General features: G+C 43.7%; 1 protein-coding gene and 1 pseudogene across 1 annotated transcript in view; one reads left to right on the top strand and one right to left on the bottom strand.

The window, feature by feature from the left end:
- Positions 1–13,095, top strand: part of ksr2 (kinase suppressor of ras 2) — a 389,906-nt gene that overhangs the window by 295,169 nt on the left and 81,642 nt on the right. The gene's annotated exons all lie outside the window — the stretch shown is intronic.
- Positions 12,832–13,051, bottom strand: LOC144503188 (U2 spliceosomal RNA; annotated as a pseudogene).

Raw genomic sequence — 13,095 nt, 5'->3', positions numbered from 1 at the left:
TCCACGATGTCTTCAAAAAAGGATATTTATCCAGTGTCTGGAAATTGGCTTTATGTTCCAGGCAGATAACATCTCAGCCATAATGGGTTAAAAGGTATGTTTGAGAGGCCTTTGGCTTGGGAGACATTCCGTTTCTGCTGGTCAGACTGGGTTAGCAAATACAAATGGCTTTTGTGTAGCTCCCTTTCAGTTTGTGCTGTGCAGACCCCAGGTGATAGCAGCTCTTCAGAGATAACGCAGTATGAGCAAAGTAGCTTCTTTTGTTCTGAGGGCGCAGATAGACACAGTTTCAGCCATTTTAAGGATCTTTATTCAGTTTTTAAAATTTTAGTAATAGCCTTGAAGATATCTATATATTGTGTAAAAATATATAGTGCGAGGTCACACTTACTCACAAATGCAATTTTAGTGTTAAAAGACCCATTGACTTTGTGTAAACTAAGTTGACCGAGCAGCTTATATTGCAATGGATTTGTTCACCAAATGGTGATGAAGATGATAGAAAACTCTTCAACTTCCTCAAGAAAAGTTTTGTCAAACATTTCTATTATAATACAAAGTATCCCTGTAAAATGTTGGGCAGCATATTACGGGACAGGGAGGGATGTAGACAGATTGTTGTCGTCGTCCCCCCCCCCCCCACCAGAAGCAAGGCTGGCGCTGAGTCAACACGCTTAACACCAACCGGCCCTGCAGCCACAACGCATTGCAGGCAGGCTAACTTGGCAGCTAATGGGATTGGCTGGCTGCGCCCTCAAACCTGGCAGCGCATTAGCGGGTGCTGTTGGGACTGCAAGTAGGCCCAAGAAGAAGGAGCAATGGATCCTAGAACCTCACAAAGATGGTCCCCTTTCTTCCTTTCTGTCCCTTTAAAAAAGATTTTTTGAAAAATCACCTGCCACTCATGCGCGACTGTCCATGCCAATCGTGTTTGAAATGGGCAGCCCCCCCCCCCCGAGCTTGGTGCTGGATGGGAAAGGTGGTGGGGTTGACATTCATCTTATTTTACGTGCCCCTCCTCCTGCTGAAAGCATGCCCAGCCGGGCCTTATAAAATGCAGCCCATTACGTCTGCTTTTACTTTACGCTCGAGTTAAAGAATACACTTTATGATTTACTTAAAGATAAAGTATTGAGTTAGCGTGGAGTTTTTTATGTTGGAAGATTGAGTGCCCAGTATTCTGTAGTCCATAAATTCATATGGTGTTTCAGATAAGTAAACTGCAGCCTGAAAAAGATAATATAAATAGTAAATGATCCATTTTACATGGAAGCTAAACCAAAGTCAGTCAAATAATCCTGTCCTTTCCATCGATTGCATGCAGTTTACCCCATCAGGCAGACTACCATCCATTTAATCTCCTGAGGGGAAACTTCTGAGTAAAAGCTCTTTGATTTACAAAGCTAATCAAGCAAAGCTCCAAAATATCTATTCATTGTCATGTCTCTGTTTTTCAGCAATTACTTTTAACAGCCTAAATTGACACTGAGAGGAATATATCATCCTAAATTTTGTGATATTAATGATAGCAAAACCATCAATGCTTATTGTCATCACACCTCTCAGAGTGGCAGCAACTTCTGGGGCAGAACTTTTAAGGCCTTGTCACAGCAAGGGTGGGGCCATAAAATGCAGCGAGCCGTTCAAAAGTCCATTGACTTTGGCGGGATCGGAAAATTCTGCCCCTGGAGTCCACACATACAGAATTAAATGCAGAAACTCAGAAGTTACTGTCGCATCCCAAATGGTGTCCCTCCTCACCACCCCCGAATAGAAATGACTGAACTTATACCCTATTATAGAAAAGATATTATTAAACTAGAAAAAGTGCAGAAAAGATTTACAAGGATGCTACCAGGACTTGATGGTTTGAGTTATAAGGAGAGGCTGGATAGACTGGGACTTTTTTCCCTGGAGCGTAGGAGACTTAGGGGTGATCTTATAGAGGTCTATAAAATAATGAAGGGCATAGATCAGCTAGATAGTCAGCATCTTTTCCCAAAGGTAGGGAAGTCTAAAATTAGAGGGCATAGGTTTAAGGTGAGAGGGGAGAGATACAAAAGGGTCCAAAGAGGCAATTTTTTCCACAGACAGGGTGGTGTGTGTCTGGAACAAGCTGCAAGACATAGTAGTATAGGCAGGTACAATTTTGTCTTTTAAAAAGCATTTAGACAGTTACATGGATAAGATGGGTATAGAGGGATATGGGGCAAATGCGGACAATTGGGACTAGCTTAGTGATTTAAAAAAAGGGGTGGCATGGACAAGTTGGGCCAAAGGGCCTTTTTCCATGTTGTAAACCTCTATGACTGCATGACTCTATAATGAAAACTTGCCATTTACTCTGTTAGTCGTGCTGTAAAAAAGCATTTTAAAAGTTACATCTTGTTGAATGAGTTGCGACTGGGTTTTTAGCAGTGCACTAAGTTCATAATTACTGTCGAACAGCCTGATTGGTCTTGAAAAGAAAAACGATGGCTGGAATTCTCCGATCTCGCCCGCTGTTAGTATTCTCCGGTCCTGCTGCAGTGAATGGAGTTTCAGCTGAGCACCGAATTCTCCATTCTCACTGGCAGCGGTGGCGGGACATACGAGATTGGAGAATTCCGGCCTATATTTGTGGTGTTAAATGTTTTCATTGTGGTAACAAAAATAACTGATTTATTTACAATTTGTTTTTGATAATTTACTTTCTATCTTAATCCCACATGCATACCCCAATTAGTTATTTTGCTGTCTGGAAAAAATTGAATTCATTTTATTTTTATTCCTGATTTGGTGTTTTGTGAGAATTTTCTTTCCATTTTCACTAGATCCGGGTGTTGCTGGCCAGGTCAGCATTTATTGCCAATCCCTAATTGTCATTGAGGAAGTGGTGGTGAGATGCCTTCCTGAACTGCTGCAGTCCATGTAGGTACACCCACAGTGCAGTTAGGGAGGGAGTTCCAGGAGTTTGACCCAGTGACAGTGATTTAGCTCGAAAGCGAGTATGTGGAGGTGAATGTGAGAGACAGAGTTGGTGTGTGGAGGTGAGTGCGAGAGACTAAGTGAGTGTGGGAAGTGAGTGCGAGAGACTAAGTGAGTGTGGGGAGGTGAGTGCGAGAGACTGTGAGTGAGTGGAGGTGAGTGCGAGAGACTGAGTGAGTGTAACACTACCACCTGCAAATTCCCCTTCAAACCGAAGGAGAATTTGCAGGTGGTAGTGTTACCATGCATCAGCTGTCCTTATCCAATCTTTTGGGTCGGGGGCGGGGGGGGTCCACATTCACATATTTTTCTCACTGAGGGGGCTGATGAGTAAATTTAGGAAAGATAAGGTTTGGCACAACAATAAACTGAATTTCAAAAACAGTTGAGGTTTTGAGCTTCAGTATCATTGCTGATTAAAAACTACAGCAATGTCATAGCAATAAGTTGTTCAGTTAAAAAAGAGTAAGTAATAAAAGTGACCAGTGTGTAGAGGGTCAGTGTATGTGGGTGGGTGTGAGAGTGAGTGAGAAATCTGAGACTGAGCATAAGGCAGACTCATGCTCACCCCAACACATTCACTTAGTCTCTCGCACTCACCTCCACACACACACTCTCTCTCACACTCACCTCCACACACACATTCAGACGCTCTCACTCCCCTTCACCCACTAACTCAGTCTCTCACACTCATCCCCACCGACACATAGGCTGGTATTCTCCCAAAAAAAAAAGCAAGTGCCCAATGGATGGGAAGAAACGATTTTTGGGCATACTTAGCTAAACGAATCTCCAGTCCTCTGCATCACGGAGTGCCTCAGAAAGATACATCTGGGAAGTGGGGGTTGGGGCCTCATCCTACTGAAGAGGCTGGCAGCACAGTGTTCAGAGGGCCACTGTGCAGGCGCCGATCTGTCAGTGGGGAAATCGGCGCATGCGTGCTGCCCCCGCTCCCAATCACCAGCCTCCCGATCACTGGCCTGGTCTACCCGACCCTCCGCCCTTCCCGATTGCTGGCCTACCTGACCCCATCCCCCCATCTTGCCCAGGCCAACCCCAATCAGCAGCCCCTCGTGGCCAGCTCCGTTCTCCCCCTTTCCCACCAGCCACAATCTTCCCCCTCCCCCCATGGCTAGCCCTGAAATCCCCCCCCCCCCCTCCCGAATGGCCAGCCCTGATTGCCCAGTGGGCACTTCCAGGGTGGCAGGCTGTCACCTTCCCCCAGCCTCCTGGGGGGGGCCTCAATGGCCTCTCTCCCCACCAGTGGGGTGTGCATGCCTGTTCCCCATTGATGGGGAGCAGTTGTAAACCCCGCTGGTGGGAACCTCTCCTGGTTGGGGTGTAGTCACTAGCGAGCCCGGAGACTACTGCCCTGGGCCTGCTGATCATATGGAACTGTTAATCCGCTGATGTTTCCCAGTCCACTGTGCTACTTGTGCAACGCAGTAGGCCGGGAGAATCGCCGCCACACAGTCTTTCTGATCCTCTTTTGTAGCCACAGTATGGTTAGTCCAGTTCAGTTTCTGGTCACATCCCCAGGATGTGGGGAGTTCAGTGATAGTAGTGCCACTTGCTCAGGCTCCTTGACGCCACAGTCAGTCAAATGCTGTCTTGATATCAACGACAGTCATTGCAATCCACCTCAATATCACAGCAATGAGCGGCATGGTGGCACAATGGTTAGCATTGCTGCCTCACTGCCCCAGAGACCCAGGTTCGATTCCGGCCTTGGGGTGACTGTGTGGAGTTTTCGTGTTCTCCCCTTGTCTGCGTGGGTTTCCTCTGGGTGCTCTGGTTTCCTCCCACAATATAAAGATGTGTGGGTTAGATTGATTGGCCATGCTAAATTGTCCCTTAATGCCAGGGGGGTTAGTGGGGTGAATATGTGGGATTACAGGGACAGGGCCTAGTTGGGGTTGTTGTTGGTGCAGACTCGAAGGGCGGAATGCCCTCCTTCTGTACTATAGGGATTCTATGTTCTATGACAGTCACTCTTATCTCACCTTCTCAGTTTATGCGTCTTGAGCCATGTTTGGCCCAATGCTGTAATGAAGTCAGGAGCTGATCTGGTGACCCCAAACTGAGTATCAGTGATTGGGTTATTGCTGTTAAATACCGCTTGATAGAACTGTCAAAAACCCAGATAACTTCAAGATGATCACATGTAAATTGATGGTGTAGCAATTAGCTGGGTTGGATTTGTCCTGCTTTTTTGTGGACAGGACACAATTAGGCAATTTTCCACAATGCTGGGGAGATGTCAGTGTTGCAGCCGTCCTGTAACTGCCTGGAAAGGGGTGTAGCTAGTTCTGAAACACAAGTCATGATTGTATTAAATGGCAGAGCAGACTTGAGGGGAGGAATGGCCTACTTCTGTTCCTCATTCATATGTTCAGATCTTCATCTGTCTTGCTGGAATGTTGTCAGGGCTCATGTCCTTTGCAGTATCCAACACCTTCAACTGTTTCTAGATATCACGTGGAGTAAATCAAATAACTGAATATTGATGTTTGTGACCCTGGGGACCTCAGGAGGAGGCTGAAATGGATCATCCACTCAGCACATCTGGCTGAAGGTTGTTGCGAATGCTTCAGCCTTGTCTTTTGCACTGATGTGCTGGGTTCCTCCATCATTGAGGATGGGGATATTTGTGGAGTCTCCTCCTCCAGTGAGTTGTTTAAGCATCCAACACCATTCACGACTAGATGTGGCAGAACTGCAGAGTTAGATCTGATCTGTTGGTTTTGGGATTGTTTAGCTCTGTCGCACACTTGCTGCTTATGCCATTTGGCACACAAGTAGTCCTGTATTGTAATTTCACCAGACTGAAACCCCATTTTTAGGTATGTCTGGTGTTGCTCCTGGCATGTCTTCTGGCACTCTTTGTTGACCATGATGTGGAGATGCCGGCGTTGGACTGGGGTGAACACAGTCAGAAGTCTCACAACACCAGGTTAAAGTCCAACAGGTTTATTTGGTAGCAAATACCATAAGCTTTGCTCCAAAAGCTTATGGTATTTGCTACCAAATAAACCTGTTGGACTTTAACCTGGTGTTGTGAGACTTCTTACTCTTTGTTGAAACAGTGTTGGTCCCTGACTTGTTCCGAGCCGTGAGGTTACATTTTGTTCTTGAATACCATTCTGCTGTTACTGATGGCCCACAGCACCTCATGGATGCCTAGTTTTGAGTTGTTAGATCTGTTCAAAATCTATCGCATTTAGCATGGTGGTAGTGCTACACAACGTGATGGAGAGTATCCTCAATGTGAATTCAGGATTTTGTTTCCAAAAGGACTATTCATTGGTCACTCCTACAAATACTATGCAATATGCAGTCAACTAGGTTTTTTCCTCTTATTGGTTCTCTTAACACCCACCACAGACTCAGACTAATACTTATGATGTTTAGGACTTGGCCAACTCAGTCAGTAGTGGTGCAAGCAAGCCACTCTTGCTGATGGATATTGAAGTCCCCCATCCAAAGTGCATTGTGTCCTTGTCACCCTCAGTGTCTCTTCCAAATGATTTTCAACATGGAGTAGTACTTATCAGGGCATTTCCTTGCCCGTGTTTGACTTGATGCCATGAGCCTTCATGGAGATCCAGAATCAATATTGCGGACTCCAATGGAAAATCTGTCCTGACTCTATATTGCTGTGCTGCCACCTCTGCTGGGTCTGCCCGCTGATGGGACAGGACATACGCAGGGATGGTGAAGGTGGTGCCCGGAACATTGTTGGTAATGTTTGATTTGGTGAATATGACTATGTCAGGCTTTTGGTTGACTAGTCTGTGAGACAGTCTTGAAGCTTTCAGAGAGAGAAAATGAGTTTCAGAACAGCTTGTAGAATTCTGTCTTTCAACAAACCTCAGCAAGAACTGAAAAGCTGTTTTCCCTCTGACAGACCTAGCTCTTCCTATCAACCACATTATCACATGACCCTGTCAATCAATCTAATCAAAAACTCCAGGGGAAATCTTATCTCTAAACAAAATCCCATTAGCTCTCTCCTAAGTAAACATGGTAAAATGAGTAATTATCCTGCTCTCCCAGCATCTGAGCTAAATGTTTCCCAGATACACCGACTACCTGGAGTATAAAGCTGAATTTTTAAACATTCCCCTTAAACACAAAAAGGCAATATATATTTTATATTCATGTCAATTGTACTATGATCATCACAATGAAGATACCCACCAGAAAAATTGTTGGGAGTACAATGCCAACTAAGGGGGGGGGGGGATTTCAACTAATTCAAAACCCATTCATTCAATCTAAGTTATAATCAGGACCCAGGAGTATCAGGTGGGATGCGGGTGCAGATTTTGCTGCTAGTAAAGTGTCAGAAATTGCAGCTCTACTTGGCAAATGCACATCCAGAAGTTGAAACGGTGCAGTAGTGTAAGTTACGGGGTTGAGTCACACAGCCTGTCACATTCCTGCCTATTCAGCTGTTTAAATTTGCAATGGGACCTACTCCCATTCTGGGTGTAGTAAAGGCCCTGGAAATACAGAACATATCAATAATCAATAACTGAGGCAATTGGCTTTTTTCTCTTGAGAGCTGTAGAATTGGCTCTCAGCTGAGACAAACACATAGAAATAGTGATAAAATCATAGATACTGATGATCCTTTAAATGTGTCAGTACCCTACTTCATGTGTATGGATAGGGACTATAGCATGCTCTGTGGGCAGCTGGTAGCTCTACTTGGCCACCATTCAGTTGATGGAGCAGGTCACTCAGAACCTGAGGCACTTTGTGTCTGGTCCTCTTTGTTTTTAGGGATGGACCAAAGCACTTACTTCATTGATAAAGTTAAGTTTAACAGACACAAAATTAGTTTTTTTTAACCTTGCAAAATTTTGAAACATATCTCTCAACCTGTCTTGTTCCAGTTGAGCTGCTCAACTGAAGGCATCTGAGATTTAGATAGACCCTATGGATAGCGAACAATGCACGTTCCTTTATAGACTTATATTGCCTTTTAATTCAGCAGATTTGACTTTGTTATCTTCTCAGGAATGATAGTTAAGCCTGTAACAGATGATGACTATTTTAGAAGTGCAGCCATTGTTACTTAGGCAAAAATGGCATCAAATTTGTGCACAGTATATATATAATATATATTTAATGCAAGCAAAAGATGAATTGGAATCATGTTTGCCATCTTTCCGTGCAGATGACTGCTAATCTTCAATGCAGAGGAATATAATTAGCCTCTTCGCAGCTTCAGCATTTTCATACACTATGAACTAACTTGCATAATTGAAAAACAAGCATTAGCTTTGACAGCCTTGATCATTATTTTCTCTTCGCTTTTGTGAACAGTTGTTTGACGGTGACTCATATTCCTTGATGAGAAGCTGCAGGACCAAAGGAACAACTCATTATCACTAGTTGATAAAAATTTTGAGTGAGCTTCTAACCCATGAGGCCGTTGCCACTTTTATTTTAATTACCATTGTGGTCCATCTGATACAGGGGCAAGAGCCCCAACTAATGAGGGCTGTGGCAGTCAAATGCACATTCAGTGAATTGTTTGATAAATCAGGTTTCACAATGTCCTAAATAACTGTCATTTCAAGAGAAATATACATTTTACATATCAAGAGATGAGCAATAGGCCTTGGATGTGAACCATGAAATAAATTCCACTTTGATGAACACATTGATCAATTACCTTTAAAAGCAATTTTCTCCACAATAAAATTGTGTTAGTGCTATTTGCAAATGGCCCACAGAGGGCAAAGTACTGTTAACTGCTAAAACATAATCACAGGGACTTCACTGGGTCTTAATATCCTGAGAGCCCCATAACCTCAATGTAAGATTACTGCAAATACACACATAAATGGGTATTCACTGATTTTCTGTCAAAGTTACAACAACCAATTAAGAGATGCCCCAAGGAATTTGGTTATTTACTACTATCCAACAATGTTAGCTTTAAAAAAACATAATTGGAAAAAAAAGGCAGTTTAGAATCAAGTGAAACATTGGTTTAAATTCCTTTGAATCACACTGACACTTTTGATGCACGGTTCTGCTGTTCATATTCGTATGGTAAAGTAAAGTTTATTTATTTGTCACAAGTAAGGCTCACATTAACACTGCAATGAAGTTACTATGAAATTCCCCTAGTCGCCACAGCCCGGCGCCTGTTCGGATCAATGCACCTAACCAGCACACCTTTCAGAATCTGGGAGAAAACCAGAACACCCGGAGGAAACCCACATGGACACGGGGAGAATGTGCAGACTCCGCACAGGCAGTGACCCAAGCAGGGAATTGAACCCAGGTCCTTGGCGCTGTGAAGCAGCAGTGCTAACCACTGTGCCACCGTGCTGCCCGTAGTTAGTAAAATGCTCATAAAATGTCGATAGTAGATGCTCTTTGTAGCCTAGGCTAGATGTAACTTGTGGGTTGCTGGAATAATGTGGCAGCTGGTCGCCTGCCTGTCCCAGCAGCAGAGAGGCTGCCACCAACTTTAAGGCCTGTGTCTGGTTTGAAATCTGACCAAGGTGAGGTGAGTCCAGATCTGTAATATTTTTGTGGACAAGTGTAAAAATTGAGCTTTAATCTAGTCCAACAGTTCAGGACACAAGGAGAGTGAAAGCTGCATTTCCCTGTTTTGGGATTCAGGATCCCATGATGCTTTTACAAAGGGAAACTTTCAGGGTCCTGTACAAAATTCATCCCTCGTTCAACATTGCCACAACAGATTAATCAGTCATTTACCTCACTGCTGTTTGTGGTGCTTTGTTATGTGCAAAATGGTTGCCATGTTTATTTATAGAACAACAGGGACTGCAGGCCCAACTTCCATCTGGGTGCAGTCGTGAGTGTTAGTGCGCAAATGGCCACACTTTGAAGTTTGTTTGGAGGAAATTCGATTTTCCTTTTGATCTTTCTTGGAGGAAATCTAATTCTTCCGACACCACACCATTTTCCTCTGACTTTTGTGTGAGCCGTGAATGCTTAATCTGCAAAAATGTGCACTCTGAGGTCAGGTCACCTATTTTAAATACACCATTTTTGTTTGGTGGTGCAGTTTTGGAAGCCTATTAAAAGCACACCAGGTTTAAGAGTTGAATAAGAAATTGAAAAGCCTTCTGAGGAGTTAGAAGATTCTAAAAGATAAATATAAAATATTTCCCCCCCCCCCCTTAAATTGTTTAAAAGTTTAAAGTTTATTTATTAGTGTCACAAGTAAGCTTACATTAACACTGCAATGAAGTTACTGTGAAAATCCCCAATTCGCTACACTCGGGCGCCTGTTCGTGTATACTGAGGGAGAATTTAGCATGCTCAATACACCTAACCAGCATGTCTTTCGGACTGTGGGAGGAAACTGGAGCACCCGGAGGAAACCCACGCAGACACGGGGAGAATGTGCAAACTCCACATAGACAGTGACCGAAGTCAGGAATCGAACCCGGGTCCCTGGTGCTGTGAGGCAGCAGTGCTAACCACTGTGCCATCATATGCACTATTAGGTGCTGGATTGTAATGTAGATATGGTTTTAATGCACAGATTCATCACTGAGAATTGTCCTGCAAGTCTAGTTGATCCTTATATTGACCAGCATTGTGTAATTAGCATTACTGTACTTCTCCAATGGAGAAAGTACCATAATGTTTTACAAAATGCCCTCTGCTGTCATGTTATTGTGCTCTGATTTAATTGAACTGTCAGATCTGGCTGGGTTTTTTTTAAAAACCCTGCTTCTGAAGATTGAAAAATGGTCTGCACCTACTTCCTTGTCCTTCATTGATTGACAGGCACTCTGCTTTGAAATAGAAATGTATATCAGTTCTCTCTGTGGAGCTTTTGTTATCACAGATAAAAATCAGCATCATAAATGCTTGACTGGGTTTCAAGAGCTTTAATTCAGCAGGTACTTTTATTTGTTCAAGGACTATTGAAACTTTTCTGAACCTATAAGAAGAGAATAGTGAACTAACTCCTCTGAGGCCGGTGTCCCTTCACCACACTTAGATTTATTTACATAGTCAGCAGCACTCAAACAGGTACGCCCTCGTACAGAGTGTAAACCTGGAGTGCCAGTAACCCTGACACTTCACATTATTTACACAGACAGGGCTCCCTGATTGGACAAGCCATTACTGCCTTAATCAGGGAGCTCATATTCTAAGAAGTCCAAATCGTGGGCCTCGTTAAAGTCATCACAAATAGTTCTTTGATGTGATTTCTTGTTTGTTTACAAATGTCAGAGGCACTTAAAAGATTACTACTTTTTCTTTCCCTTTGATTTTTGGTCCAGTATCAATGATAGGAGATTAAATTCTGAGTTTTTTTTATTGTTAGAAGTTTAATTGTTTTCCAATGATTTTAAAATAATTCTAATTGCTATTACACAGCTCCTGAGAACAGTACATAGGACAGACCGGTTGAGTAGCTATGGAGGATACATGGGGTGGGGGGCATGGAGGTGGTATAGCGTGGCATGGGAATGTGAAGAGGCATGGAGTGGTATGAGGCATTAGAAGTGACAAGGGATGGCGTTGGAACTATGAGGTGATATGGGGAATGTAAGGATGCATGGATGACGGGTGAGACCTAGAGAGCTTTCAAATTATGTTGGTAGCTGGGCTACTGCTTGGTTTTTAATATCCATTATATAGTAATTGAGGAGATCTTTCTCCATGTGTTTTCCAGCTACCCTCCTGTGCCATATCTTCTCAGAAACCATTTAGTGTTAAAAATTACAACCTGATCTGTACATAAACAAGTAAATATAAGTCACTCATTTAAGTTTTGGCAGTATTATTGGTCCTCAATTATGCATGCAAAGGTGTGACAGAAGATAGCAAAAAGTTACCAGAGCAAGTGAGGAGAAGTACTTAGCTAAAGCAGAAAATCCATTCAAGTAAACAGAAAAGGAAATGTATCTCTTAAAGGCAGAGAATTTCATACATTATGAAAGCTGGTGCAACAAATTCTTTCATTTATTCTAGAATTATCATCATCATCAGAGAATCCCTACAGTGCAGAAGGAGGCCATTCAGCCCATCAAGTCGGCAGCGACACTCCGACAGAGCATATTACCCAAGCCCATTCCCCATTACCCCACATATTTACACCACTAATCCCCTTAACCTACACATCTTTGGACATTAAAGGGCAATTTAGCATGGCCAGTCCACCTAACCTGTGTTAGCAGTCTTGGGTGAGTCAAACAAACCAAACTTAAGAGAGTTTATGGGCTGAATTTTATGGAACCTGCAGGAGCAGGATAGAAGGTGTGTGTCGGAAAAGGAAGGTCAGGGATTTGAGTGCCAGTCACCTTCCTGCCACCTTGGCAATTTACCACTGGCTGGGAAGGTGCAAGATGGCCAGCTGGGCCAGAAGCCAATTATGCCACTTAAGGGCATCTTCCTGCCACCACTTGATCAGACATTCTTTGGTCCACGGAGTAGGGTCCCCTCGTAGCAATGGCTGCTCCCATGGCATTCTCCCCTCCCTTTGCCCCGTGCCCTCTTCCCCATCCCGAGAGCTAACTGACCCTGGCAATCGCCAACTGCACTTACTTTGCTGTGAACGTGGTGTTAGCTGCTGGTGCTAATTGCTGAATCTCACTGCTGGGTACAGTCTTGCACAGTGGTTTTCAAACTTTTGTTCCGGTGACCCACGTTTTCAAAATGACCACCCCACCAATCCACTGACCAGACAAGCAGCAGTACTGCTGCTAAAGTTGCAATACAAACGGGATTTAAAAAAAAATACTTTTCCAATTCAATCAAATCAAATCCAATTCAGAGTCTCAACAAGTTGAGACAGTTCAGATCCAGGCTGACAAGACAGGGTGAGCGACCAAACCACCCTGTCCTGGGCCTGATCTACATGAGCCAAGCTGATTGGAGAAGGGGGAGGTTCCTCCTCCAAGACTTGAGCTCATTTGCATCTTAGCCAAAAGGCCGAGATGCCGCTTTAAAAAATTGCTTCATATGAAACATATGAAGCTCCAGTGCAACCCAATGACCTCAACCAAGTGCCGCCGACCATGGGCTGCCGACCATACTACACTTGATCTTAGCCAAAAGGCTGAGAAGCGATACAAACGGGATTTACTGTACATTTAGAAATACACCTTACCTTTT

Source organism: Mustelus asterias, chromosome 13, assembly GCF_964213995.1.
Source record: "Mustelus asterias chromosome 13, sMusAst1.hap1.1, whole genome shotgun sequence".
NCBI lineage: Eukaryota > Metazoa > Chordata > Chondrichthyes > Carcharhiniformes > Triakidae > Mustelus > Mustelus asterias.
Note: the sequence above shows the minus strand (reverse complement) of the source record. Positions and strands in the feature narration are given on the sequence as shown.